Here is a 15,113-nt window from a genome sequence, read left to right on the forward strand (position 1 = left end):
AAGTAATCTGTTCAAGCTGGCAGATAAATCATTTGGCACTTTGGTTTATGTTCTCTGATGCAACAAATGTAGAAAAATAAGAAGTCATAAGACCCAATTTTAATCTTGCTCCTATCCATTTAAGGCTAAAACTGAGCCTTCTTTTTCTGACTTCAATGAGTCTCTTAATGCTAACCCCTATTCTTTAACATTTACACCATGTTGTTTGCCACTCTCTGGATTAGTGTTTGGAAATGGTCAGGGTGAGCAACTCTACATCTCCCTGAAGCAATTTCCCTTGCCAGCCACGGTTTGTGTGGATGCAGATCTCGAGGTTTCTGATGGATAGATGTAAAGAAGGGCGTATTAATATTTAGTTACATGAAATGCAAATTAATGTTGTTTTGAAGTGAGAACTAGAAACATAGAAACATAGAAAACCTACAGCACAATTCAGGCCCTTCGGCCCACAAAGCTGTGCCGAACATGTCCCTACCTTAGAAATTACTAGGCTTACCCATAGCCCTCTATTTTTCTCAGCTCCATGTACCTATCCAAATGTCTCTGAAAAGACCCTATCATATCCGCCTCCACCACCATTGCCGGCAGCCCATTCCACTCACTCACCACGCTCTGAGTAAAAAACTTACCCCTGACATCTCCTCTATACCTGTTCCCCAGCACCTTAAACCTATGTCCTCCTGTGGCAACCATTTCAGCCCTGGGAAAAAGCCTCTGTATATCTACCCAATCAATGCCTCTCATCATCTTATATACCTCTATCAGGTCCCTCCTCATCCTCCGTCGCTCCAAGGAGAAAAGGCCGAGTTCCCTCAATCTGCTTTCATAAGGCATGCTCCCCAATCCAGGCAGCATCCTTATAAATCTCCTCTGAACCCTTTCTATGGCTTATCTGGGTTGAACTCAATCTGCCACTTCTCAGCCCAGCTTTACATCCTATCTATGTCCCACTGTAACCTCTGACAGCCCTCCATACTATCCACAACACCTCCAACCTTTGTGTCATCCGCAAACTTACTAACCCATCCCTCCACTTCCTCATCCGGGTCATTTATAAAAATGACAAAGAGTAAGGGTCCCAGAACAGATCCCTGAGGTACGCCACTGGTCACTGACCTCCATGCAGAATATGACCCTTCAACGACCACTCTTTGCCTTCTGTGGGCCAGCCAGTTCTGGATCCACAAAGCAATGTCCCCTTGGATCCCATACCTCCTCACTTTCTCAATAAGCCTTGCATGGGGTACCTTATCAAATGCCTTGCTGAAATCCGTATACACTACATCTACTGGTCTCCCTTCATGAATGTGTTTAGTCACATCCTCAAAAAATTCAGGCTCGTAAGGTAGGACATGCCCTTGACAAAGCCATGCTGACTATTCCTGATCATAAAATGGTTTCATATGACTAGGCCCATATGACTATTCATAATCATAAACTAAATGGTCAAAGAAAGGAAATAAAGGATTCCAGCCTTTTAATCCATGAAGTGCATGAGTCCTCTGCCAACAGCCGCCCCTCCATTAGTTTGTGATAATTGGGCAATCTTAATCTATCATTCCCATAAGCAAACTGACAGGATGGGCTAGTATTGCACCTTGCCAGATTTTACTTTTTGCTCAGATTGAGTTGGTTCAAATTTTCATTGTGGAACTTGAGTTGTTCCCTGCATTGGTGACAAGGAGGCCAGGAAGAGAAGCAATGGGGAGAAGAGCTAGACTTATCTCCATTTTGATTTGTAACTGTGTTTACATTTATTTGGAACACTGCAGATTATAGGATAATGGGTGAAAGATTGGCACATGGTAGCTTTGAGCAGGCTGTTTCCTGTTGTTTACAGGTCCAACGTTAGGAGCATAGATACAAGGAATTTTGAAATAAGATCAAGGGGAATTAGTTGGCACAGAAAGTTGAGATTTTGTCATTCACTTCCAGAGTTGGTGCCAGAGTTGGAAAATATCAACATTCAAGATAAAATTGAATGGGTGGAAAGGGTGAGCAGCTTTAAGTTCCTGGGTGTCAATACCTCTGAGGATCTGTCCTGGGCCCAACACATTGATGCAATCACGAAGAAGGCACACCAGCAGCTCTACTTCATTTGGAGTTTGAGGAGATTTTGTATGTCATCAAAGACCTTGCAAATTTCTTTAGATATATGGTGGAGAGTTTTCTGACTGGTTGCATTACAGCCTGGTATGGAGGCTCCAATGCATAGGTTCACAAGAGACTGCAGAGGGTTGTAGACTCAGCCAGTTCCATCACGGGCACAACTCTTCCCACCATTGAAGACACCTTCAAGGGGCAATGCCTCAAGAAAGTGACATCCATCATTAAGGACCCTAACAATCCAGGACATGCCCTCTTCTCATTACTACCATTGAGTAGGATGTACAGGAGCATGAAGACCCACACTCAATGGTTCAGGAACAGCTTCTTCCCCTCTGCCATCAGATTTCTGAACGGTCCATGAACCCATGAACACTACCTCATTGTTCCTTTTTTTTGCACTATTTACTTATATTGTAATTAAAAGTTTTATATGTCTTTGCAATATACTGCCACAAAACAACAAATTTTCTGTCATATAAGACAGTGTTAATAAATCTGATACTGATTCTGTGGAGGAAGAAAAATATGACAAACTAATTTGCATGCAGGGGGGTAAAAATGATTAGATCTATTTGATAGTATCAAGAGTAAAGTCCAACACAGAATGGTTGGCACAGATTTTCAGCCTTTGTGTTGTAAATTCTATGGTGCTCAAAATATGACTTCAAAAGAATAGATAAATAAACATACTTGGAAAAACACATTCATTTGGCTGCATTACAGGTTTCCCCAAAGTGCAGACCTTCGTAGATGGCACTCAGGACCTTGACAGAGACCTTCTTGGAAACCTGCAGCCAGGGTGTGCTTGCCTCTAGCTCTGGGACGGTTCTTGCCCAGCGTACACAAAGAACATGCCTCCTATGAGCACTGTTCTTAACTCACTTGCCCAAGCCCCTCTGATTCCTTGGAGGTGGCATTCCAACAATACCAATACCACTCACATCATTGCAGCAACCATTTGTACTGTAGCAATGCTCATTTGGTGCAGGAAGAGAGTTTCCAGTGACATAGTATCCAGTTAACCAAATTGCCCCTGTCTGGATATATACCAGTAGCTGTGAGAAATTGTGATACATCAGTGGGGAATAGAATGCTAAAACTAACAATGTCAGTTTCAATAGGGTGTTACACAGGGAAATCCAACAACACTGTTCTAAGAACCTTGAAATTGAAGTTTTTGATCTTTATGTGACTTTCACACGTAGCATTAGGTGACCTACAATGCTGTTTTAATGCTATTAAAAGATGGAAATTCAATTCCAAGCCCTTTTTCTGTTTACAAATGATCTCAGTGATATGTTATTGATACTATTATATTGTAAATAGTGAGTTATTACTTAAACTTACTTATTTATTGGGGGATGTAGGCATTTTGGCAAAGCCAGCATTCATTGCCCATCTCTAAGTGCCTTTGAGAGTGGCAAAGTGATTCATTTCCAACCTTCTGGTGAATGCTGGTGGGTAGAATGTTCCAAGATTTCGACCCAGCAATAAAGATGAAACAATGATGCATTTCCAAGTCAAGAAGATGTGCAACTTTGGTGTTCCCATGTACTTGCTGCCCTTCTGTTCCTTAGTAGTAGAGGTTTTGGGTCAGCAAGGTTCATATATGTAAAGGCCACATGCTACTGCCAAGGTGCACTGGTGGTGGAGCTAATGAATGTTTAGGGTGGTAGATGGAGTGTTAATCAAGTGGGCTGCTTTGTACTGGATGGCGTCAAATTTATTGGATGATGTTGCTCTGCTCATTCAAGCAAGTGGAGAGAATGCCATTGTACTCCTGCATGCTTTGCAGATGGTGGAAAGACATTGGGGTATTAGGAGATCACGGTATACAATAATAACAAGAGCTGCTCAAAAGCTACTGGATGCCCAGTCTCTGACCTGCCCTTGTAGGCACAGTACTTGTGTAGCTTTCCAGTTGAGTTTCTGGCCAATGGGGACATGCAGAGTGTTGATGGTGGATGACTCTGTGATGGTAATGCCATAGAATGTCAAGTGTACATAGTTAGATGCTCTTTTGGTGAGTATTTCTATTGCCCGCATTTTTTGTGGAATGAATATTATTTACCATTTTCGGTGTTAAATGGTTATCACAGCTTAAAGTGTAACACAGTTCACCTGAGTACCAATTTATATGCCAGATTCTTCAGGTCTAATTCTGCCGGTCTAGGAAGTGCACTCTTATGTTGTATATATCATTCATAAATAACCATACATATTTGCCAGTTATTTTGTTTCCAAGACCCCACTGATAGAGGCATGCCTTGTATAATTTTCAAGTTTGTGAGCATTATTTGAGAACTGAATAATAAACAGCAACAACCATGTTGTTTTATGTCCAAGGCCTCATTCCGTGATTTGCTGAGCCAAGGGAGTTTTAATTTAGAAATGATTCGGGGTCAGTAATAGTGCTACATTTTGAAATAATTCAAAAAATTGGAAGATGTTTGTAATATTTGAGTAATGACACTGGTTCCATCAATACTCTACCACCTGCTCATTATAATTGCCATAATTACTCATTCTGTCTCTGCTCTTCAATTTGACGAGACAGCAGTTTACTTGTCTCCTCAACATCTTTGAAATAAAATGATGCAGATTTGTTGTGCATACATTACGTTCTTTGCAAAATAAGTTTCAGTCTTTTAGTCCTATTTGGGTCTAATGTCAACACATGAGTAAGGACCATAATGTATTTCACATTCCTTTCCTCATCTATACACACAATCTCCTCTATATTTGTTTATTATTGATCTATCTTTTGATAACATCTTAGTCAGTCTCCTCCCAGTGGCCACTGACTGATTAAAGATGGTGGAGGATTTTCAGATTTGTTCTGAATAATTGGGACAGACTAGTTTCTGATTAATCTAGTCGGAGATTTTGGGGTTCTGAAATTAACAGGAATGAGCAGCACGGTGGCTTAGCAGGTAGTTCTAGTGACACAAGTTTGATCCTGACCTCAGGTCAAACCGTATGGAGTTTGTATGTTCTCCCTCTTGATTGTGTGGGTTACCCCTGGGCGATCTGGTACCTTCTTATTTCCAAAAGATGTGCCAGTTGTAAATTATCCCCAGTGTGGGTGGATCGTAGGGGAATCAGGGTGGAGTTGATGGGCACGTTGGAGAGAATAGGTCACAGGAAATAAATCAGGGAATGGGATTGATGGAATTATTCTGAGAGCTGGCACAGACTCAGTAGGGCAAATGCCCTCCTATGTTTGTAAGAAAGTATAAAATATGAATGCTTTTTGCAAGATGGTCAGACAATGCATTAACAAATCACCTTTGCTATTTAAAGGTCAACTCATGGACTACTTTGAGACGCAAGTTGTTTTTATCACTGATAATTAACATGCATTGAGGAGTGAGCTGGGATATTTATTTCAGATAGATTTACAGTGCAATGAAATGTCAACTAAATGATTCTTCTCCAATACCCATCCAAAGTCATTTAATATATTATTGTGCTGTCCAACTGTCTGGCAATTGGAGCCAGAGATTGGCAAACAAATTGATTTATATTGTCAACTAAAAATGCAACTTTGAAATGACTCCAGTGTGGGCAGTTTCTGTCCCAGGTTTAACACTGTACAACAAGCATGCAAATTGTTACTAAAATCACATCATGACACCAATGATTTTAATTCTGCTGAGACATTTAAATTTAAATTACGTCCACCATCCTACAGCTTACTTCAACTTTGGTAACATTAGAAAGTTGTGAAGTGAAAAATGTGCAAGCTCGGAGTAGTAAGCGGACTTAGCTGATTGTTTAACCTCCTTTGCAATGTTCCTGCTGTGTGCAGGGTAAAGCTGGGAGTATGGGTTTGAGGGGTGCTGGTTCGCACTTCTGGTTAACTAAGCAGGAGCTAACTTGTAAATTAGTATTTCTTGTGCAATTGTCATTCTCTTTAATCATTTTGAAGAAGACACTCCACAGAAGTTCAACTTTTTTTTTACTAATATGGAACAGTGCCTTCACAGTCCTGGTTAAGTAGTTTATTTTTGCTGCTCAATCTATTGCTTTGTTGCGGAGTTATTTCCAAATAAGGTTTTGCACCTTTACAACACAATCAGTCATCATAATCCATTATCTTTATGAAGGTTTCTTAAGTAGAGTTCTTCTTTTCAGTGAGAAAGTTGGGTGAAAGGCTAATGTCGAATTTGTCATCAACAACAAAAGAATTAGATAAATTGAAGAGCAGCCATTTAGTGCCAATGCACTTGGATTCTTAAACGTACATGCAATGTGAAAACCCATAGAAACAATTGTGGGAAGGCAAGGTAGATTATTTTAACCCAGCCTATCAGGTCAGAGATAGGCAAAATCAGACTGGCTGCCCATTTTGAGGCAGAAAGGAGGGAGCAAATGTGAATGAAACATTTTGAGTCAGAATGGGGAAAATAAAGAGCTCAGAGCAGCAGTGAACAAGTCAGATTATTGCCGTGGTCAATATTTCCTGTTATGGCCAACACATCATTTGTTCCAAACATATTGAAAGGTTCTAATGAAATATTATATTTAGATTGACACTGATGATATTTTCATCTCAAAGTGAAAGGTTATAGGTTCAAGATTCATTCCAAGAGTTGAGCACCAAGTCCCAATTTCCGCACTGGTGGGGTCTAGCAATGTTGGTGATTTTTTTTTGTTTTTTCTTAAAGCATTAAACACATTATTTCAAATTTTATTTCAAATGATATTTCTTCTTCCTTATGAGAATTTTGTAATGTTATTAGTAAATTGATTTGGCTCAGTATTTTAAAATCTCATTGGAAATTAATTTAGATGAATTCAAATTCTGATTCAGATTAGTTTATTGTTGTATACCCCAGGGTGCAATGAAATTCCTTGCTCAGTAATTAAAACCCAGTTTTATACCTTATTTTTGTAGAATTGATTTGTGGTATTCCATTTGGAAAGACCACTGCTTTTAAAGAAAAGAAAATTCTTTCTCTTTCTTTCCACTGCCCTACCACAAAAAGTGATGGTTACATATGAAAGTAATGGATGTGATCTGAAAATGAACAAGGCTCAATTCCACTGACAAGCATTCTAGTAAATAGTATAAAGGATTGAATCATTGAAAAGTAAAAGAATGAGGTTTCTCTGTTTGTTATGGGCGTTTTCTGAATTATGTACTTTATTGCCACCCATACTTGAAATGTAAGTACACGATTTTCAAGGATATTGTAGGCAGTGCTCTGTGAGTAACTATTAGCATACACATTGGTGCAGTGAATATTCTACATGCTACAATCCATTGGCACTAACCGAGTACAGAAAGCAGCATCAAATCCAACTCTCGATATAACTGCTCTGTGTACTCTCAAAGTATCATTAATCTTTTTACAGGGCTCAAAGACACTGATATGCTGTATAAAGGCACCATGGACAGATAACAGCATCAACCAAAGGAGTAGCTGTGTAAACATTTTTTGGTGAATAAAAGAACTTAAATCTCTTGTAAAATTATGGAATTGAAGAAAAACCTGGCTTGAATTCTGACCTTTCACATGAGCATGTTTCAGAAATAATGTAAATCTCTGAGTTCCAATTTCAGCTAGCCCACACCCAGTGTTCCTTTCCCACTCCTACTGGTCCATCTAGATTCTCTCTCCGGTTGTTCACCTTTTCTATTCCCCCCCCCCCCAGTTACCCAGATTCATTACCCTCCCCTACCTACTTCTCCTAGTTCTATCTGCCCCTCACCCAGACACCTATCCATTTTGTTTTCTTCTCCCTTGGCCTACCTTTCCTATCCACTCTCCCACTGGTTCCATTTGTCCATCATGCCTCCCTTATCAGGTTCCACTTATCACCTTCCAGGCTCTATCTTCCCCTCTCCCTCCCCCCTACCTGGCTGCACCGGCCATAGTTTTTTTCCTGGTCTGCTTCCATCCATCACCCACCATCCTGCTCAAAACGACCCCCTCTTCCCCTCCCCCACCTAGCTGTATCTGCCTATCAACATCCACCTCACCTGGTTCAACATCACCTTCCAGCCCCTGTCTCACCCCTCCTTCTCACCTCTTTATATTAATTACCTTTCATTACACTCTCAGTTCTGATGCAGGGCCATGACATGAAACTTTCCTTTGGCTCCACAGATGCTTCTTGACTTGCTGAGTTCCTCCTGCAGTTTAGTTTATTTTTGCTCCAGGTTCCACCATTTCCGGTCTCTTGTGTGTCCACATTTTCTTATTCATTTTTCTGAATGTGGGTATTGCTGGCAAGGCTGGCTTTAATTGCCCATCCCAAATGGCTTTTGAATAAGAGGTGGTCCCTCTCAAACTGCTGCAGTCTTTCTTGGAAAGGTCCACCCACAGTCTATTAAGTAATGAGCCCCAGGGTTCAGACCCAGTGATGATGAAGGAACAGCCCCGATATTTCCATGTCAGGGTGGTGCACAACCAGTAGGTGGTGGTGTTGAGGTGTCTTAGGCATGTGACTGCTATGTGTTTTACAGATACCACACACTGCAGCTCCCATGCTAGGGGAGAGGGAATGACTGTCTAGGGTGTTTGATGACATGTCAATTATAGGGGCCAATTTGTCCAGCAATGTCTCAAGCTGAATGACTGCCATTGGATCTCATCAGACTGGAAAGTTTTCTTTCATGCTCCTGACTTTTGCCTTGTAGATGGTGGAAAGGCTTTGGGATGTCAGGAGGTGAGTCACTCGTTACAGGATACTCAGCCTCTGAACTGCTCTTGTAGCTGTTGATTTACGTGGCCGGAGCAGATGAGTATTTGGCTCGTGGAGACATGCTGTATGTTAGCATTGGGGCCTTGGTAATGGTGATGCCATTCAATAAAAGAGCTTTGATCTGATCCATTCGTTGCAGGATCACTTAGTTCTGTGTATTGCATTCTATTTTTACTTTCTGGCACACTGTTGCAATCTCACCAGAATGGAACATCTGATAGGTACACCCGGCAGTGCTCCTGGATCTGCCCTTCCATGCTTCTCATTGAAGCAGAGTTAACCCCTGGGTTTGATTGTAATGGTGGAGTGAGCGAAATGTCAGCCTGTGAGAGTGCAGATTGTGTTGTTGCAATAAAAGTTTAAGAACATAAATGCACTATTGTGTGCAGTTCTGGTCACCCCATTACTGGAAGGATGTGGAGGCTTTGAAAAAGGATGCAGAAGAGGTTTACCAGGATGTTGTCAGGATTAGAGGCTATGAGATATAACCTAAACTTGGGTTGTTTTCTCTGGAGTGTCAGAGGCTGAGGGGAGACCTGATAGAAATTTATGAGGTTATGAGAGGCGTAGATAGGGTAGACAGTCAGAGTTTCTCCCAGGGCAGAAATGTCAAGTATGAGAGGACATGTGTTTAAGATGAGAAGGAGGAGTTTAAAGGAGATGTGCGAGGCAATTTAATTACACAGAGAGTGGTGGGTGCCTGGGACGGGCTGCCAGGGTAATGGTGGAAGCAGGTACAATAGTGGCGTTTAAAATCCTGTTAGACACATAAATATGCAGGGAATGGAGGGACAGCGATCATGTACAAGCAGAAAAGATTTAGTTTAATTTGACGTTGGGTTTGGTGCAGACATTGTGGGCTGAAAGGCCTGTACTGTTCTATGTAAATAAGAGCAGGCCATTCAATCCCTCATGCCATTACTGTCATTCAATGTTAAATCTGTCTGATCTTTTATCTCAGTGCAAGGTTCTGCAGTAACCCCACATGCCTTGATTCTCTTAACGTCTAAATCTGTTGATTACTGTGTTGAATATACTCAGCCCTCTTGGGAGAGAATTCCAAAGATTTACTAGCCTCTGTGTGAAGAATCTTTTTCTCATATCTGCCCATTTTTTAAGAACCCTGCTTCTGGACACCTCAGCCAAGGTGAACATCATTCCTGTGACTATCCCCTCAAACTCCATTAGAAATTTACATGTTTCAGTGAGATTGCTGTGCATTTCCTATCATTAGGTCAGAAATGGGGATACTTGCTGATAATTGCACAATGTTCCAATCCATTGGAAGCTCCTCAGCAAATGAGGAGGATACGTTTCTATGACTGTTGATAGTCCACAGTTTTTCATGGATGCCCAGTTTTGAGCTATCAGATTTATTCTGAGCATATCTCATTTATCACTATTATTGTGCCAAACAACTGTCTGGAGGTCATTCCTACTGATGGTCATCATGCACAGATGTATCTGCAGCATGTAGGTTGGTCAGAACAAAGTCAAGTTGGTTTATCCCTAACATTGGTCTGGTCACTATCTGCCACACCCAGTCTGACAGCTTTGTTCTTCAGCTCAGCCAGCTGTCAAATGGTGATGCTGACAAGTTACTCTTGGTGATGGACATTAAAATCACCTACCCAAGTACTTTCTGTGTGCCCTTGCTATTTTCTATCTTGTTCACTTGCTACTTGCATGATCATTACAGAACCTCACATTAACACAACTTCAATTGTCCTGAACAGTTGTCCAAAGTAACAGGGTCTAATGACAATGAGGGTCCTGTGTCTGCTTCAGCATCTTTCTGAGACACTGATAGGCAACAGTGACTGACTCATTCATTCTCCAGCTTGCCCAGCAAGTCATGTCTGAGATCAGACAGCGCAATCTCATTTAAAAGGGCTCTTCATGTCCATTAAGGCAAATCTCAGGTTAGTCTTTCTATCTTGGCAGCTTTTGCTTTTGATCAATTTCTGGCCATTTTAGTTGGAGTTGCAATTTAAATAGGCTTGGAGATCAGAAAAGTTCTACATTCTTCACAATGGCTGCCTTTAAAACAATCTTAGAAGATGTTGCTTAATCTATGTAAATGTGTTCATCTATGTAATTTAGAGCATTGCAATTATCAACACAGATTTTTATTCTCTTCTGTGGTATCATAAGATGGGTTGCTGTTGTGTCATATATAAATCGGATTGGAGGACATTGATCTGTTAATGGTGACTGTGAAATCCATCTATTTACAGTCTCAAAATGCATAATACTATCTGGGATTTTTTTTAGTTATTGTGTCAGCAACACAGTAAATTCGAGAAACTTTCCCTGTTTGACGATTTTAGTAAAATCATGAAAGCTTTCCAAATAAATGCTTTTGGGCAAGTTGCCTCTTGTGAAGTGTAATCCGACTACACGATTGTTATACTACAAACTTCGGCTAAATTCATTGCATCTAATTGCATTTTGTTCATCATGCAAAGAAATCTGCTGAAGCAGTATGATAAACTGTTTATACTGTGGACAGATGTTGTTGCACTCAGTGCTGAGATAACCCTCAATGGCCTTTTTTTGCCTGATGTCCTTCTGGCATTGGAACCTCATTCATCTTTAAGTTTAACTATGCACTTTTATTTTACTACAATATATGTTAACTTAAAATATTCTTTCCATGCATCATTCTGGCAGATTCTTTCCACCGTTCCACTGAGCTCTTCTAAGAAACATTTGAATGTCATTGAACAGCCTTTAAACAGATTTGTACAATGTGCTGGCTCATAACCAAGTGAGCTGGGTCAGGCAGCTGTGCTCCTAATCACTGTTAGTGGTATCAATCGGTCTTAGTTAATTTGAAAAAAAATTATCTTGGTTTAGTATGAAATACAGAACTAGTTTCATCGGTCTGATAAACAAGGTGCTGACGGACATGCCAAGCTTTTCAGCCTTAAAACTCCAGTCTCCTGTGTATTGTCTCATCTTCTCCATGTTCTGTTAATCCTCACAATTGGATTTAATTTCTGTAGGTGGCCTAGATTATTATCTCCAATTTTACTTTATCTGAAGGCTGGTGACTGAATCCTTTCATTTGTTGTTCCACCCTCTGATTTGTATTTAACCTGATCCCTACTTTGAAACAGGAAAAAAAACTGTGGCTTAGACATTTATAGATCTCACGTTACTTCAGTAAGTTTTAACTGTGCGCTACCTGTATTTCTTTGTCTGACTACTTATTAAAAATACTTTTGGATTTGTTTTGCAATTAAATTGGAATGAAAAGTCAGATCTTGTTTTCACGATATTTGACCGAGTTGATAAATTAGTGGTTTAGACATGTTTGGAAACAGAAACTAGCTTTATCAACCTCTTCTACAAAATTCATTCAGGTTTTATATTTTCTGGTGGTTGAACCTGGTGCCTCTCTCCTTGTCCCTTGGACCCTTGCTCTTGTCCTTGGGCTGGTCTTTAGCCTCCATGTGTGGTTATACATGTGGATTCAGCACCTTCTAGTGGAAGCATAAAAAGCTGCACCTCCACTGAGTTCTTACTTGCAGTCTGCACGCCTAGGAGACCTCTGATAAATAATCCAGGCTTTCTGATAAATCATTATCAATAAATGCGACCAACAAAGTTTCAGGCACTTTTTACTTCTGCTTTTACTTAATACAATGATACTAATATTATTGCAGTCAGCATATAAATGTTTTGCCTCTTACAGGTTTCCTTCGCAAATTATTTGAGGGAAAATATGTGTGTACTTAATTTGGATTTGACCAGCAAATTGAATTATAGACCAGGAATGTAATGATACAAAGGAAAATTAGTTGTTTTAAAATAATTATGATTCATTTCAATTGTTGCATTATTTTTGACCTTTAACAGCAATGGGGTAAGAAAGGGTAAATGTTTCCAGCTGCAACCTTTCTGAATTAATGAATTAATTTATTTATGTTCTTCCTGTTACGAACCAGCAACAAAAGAAACACACTGAGTCATGATTCAGTGTTAAAAACTATTTTATTAATCACTACTTATGATAATAAGAAAAATAAAAGTAAAAATGTTAGTACGTTAGAAGTAAAAATGTTAAACCTTGAACATTAACCCCAAAAACTAAACTCTTCGTGTGTGTGTGGCAAGTCCCAGACTCCAAGTTCAACAATGGTTCTTAAAGTTCAGTTCTGCAAGCCATAAGGTGAAACATGAGCAAGGGCTTCTTCAACAACCACCGTTGTCTGAAGATAAGATGTAGATGTAGAGAAACATAGAGAGAGTAATTACGAAATCCAAATGTTCCACGATGGAACCCAAGCGACACTTCAGTGTTTACTCGGTAGTGACTTCTTCACCCCGAAAAGCATCCGAATCGTGGTCGTCCACACAAATACCTGTTTCCTTCTACAGGTCAGCAACAAAGTGAATTCCACCGGATTACTTCCAATTTCCATACATGGATTTCAGTGGCAGACACAGTTATTGTTTCTCATCCATTGATAAGAGAAAACTAGCAGGCTGGTGTCTCTCTCCCTTTTCTCTCTCTCTCTGACCTCGACTGACTTCTTCAACAACGTCATTACGTCCTTTATCTTCTGTTGACGTAAGCACGCCACAGACACAGACACACACAGACACAGACACAGACACAGACACACACACACTACTAACTCTACCTTCAAGGGACATTCACTGAATCCATAACACTTCCAAATTACTTTTTCTAAGAATATGGAGTTAACTAAAGTTAAATGAATAATATTTTTATACTATTTTATAAAAAGGCAAATTAAAAGTTCTTCTACTGTCCATTTAATGGTTGTTTCCCACTTTGAACAGACAACATATCGTTCTTCACAGGGAGGAAGATAGGAGAAAGTGTAAGCTGTTCTTCAAGTCTATCAGTTAATAAGATTCAAGTTGATCTGTATCTTCCTTCTATATATACACCATGATTCTATATCCCTTTATAGCTCGTACTAATAAACAACTCTCAGCTAACAAAAAAACTGTTCTGAATTCTTCAATTAACCTAGCTTCATAAGCTATTTGAGAGAGATGCTTCCAGATTTCTACAATATTTTGTCTGAAGAGGTTCTTTTGGTTCTGCCTCTGAACAGCCAGGTTCTATTTTGGATGTCATGCCACCTCGTTCTGAAGTCCCTCATTAGAGGAAATAGATTCTCTAATTTTACCCTATTAAGTTGTTAACCTTCTCCAATGAGATCAACTTTTAATCTTCTGTGCTAAATGGAACACAAGACTGGAAGAAAAATCAGTTTGAATTGTGTGGTGAATTGCTGTTGTACCCATTGCAAGGCTAATATATTCTACCTCAAGTATGGTGCTCAGAAGTGAATGCTGTGATCCAGCTGTAGTCCAACCAGAGATTTATGGAGTTGTACCATATCTTCATTTGTTTTGTATTACAACCTTCTTGGGATGAACTAATACTTCATAGTTATTCTTTGTGCCTGTCCACTAGGTTGTAGTTTATCTGCTCTTTCAATCTTTCTGCTCTTCCACAATTTCTCATTTCTCACAATTTAGAAGGGTCCTGACCCGAAATGTTGACCCGCCTGCTTTTCTCCACAGATGCTGCCTGGCCTGCTGAGTTTCTCCAGCATCAGCATGTTTTTCATCTAGATTCCAGCATCTGCAGTTCTTTGTTTCTCCTGTTTCTTTAGAAAATATCGAGCATGCTTAGATCTGAATTGTTTGAACTCTCAGGTTCCCACAATTTGCAGACTCAGTCACTGTCTCTTTGCAACCATCTTTCCTTATTTATGTTGCTTGCTGTGCCACCTAACTTACTGTAACCAGCATACCTGGATGTTCTGCTTTCGGATGGCGTACTTAACATTTTATCTTAACACAAGAAGATAGCCGAGACTGAAACTTGGCATGAAAGGCTAGGACCACCAATGTGAACCTAATTATTACCATTCAGGAGCATTATGTGTTGGGACCACTTTTGAGTCTTATAACCTTATGACAATCCTAAAAGCAGTAGGCCATAACCTCAGTGGCTACTTCTGGTAGAAACAGAAATACAAGTGCCAATATCAGTTTGAATCATCTTCAAAAAATAAACAGAGGTTCTTGGCTAATTAGACCCATATGAACTCCAAGTGTACCTTTAGTATCCACTTAAAACATTGAAAATGTTGATCCAAGATAGTGATGAAGAAAAGGACCACTGATGTTTAATTTACAAAAATATTTTTGACTAGAGAATATGGATCCTTTTAATAATTTTACTTTGAGTCATTTTCCAATAAATGATTTTCTAGTATAATTGTAGAGAATAAGTT

This window comes from Pristis pectinata, chromosome 6, assembly GCF_009764475.1.
Source record: "Pristis pectinata isolate sPriPec2 chromosome 6, sPriPec2.1.pri, whole genome shotgun sequence".
NCBI lineage: Eukaryota > Metazoa > Chordata > Chondrichthyes > Rhinopristiformes > Pristidae > Pristis > Pristis pectinata.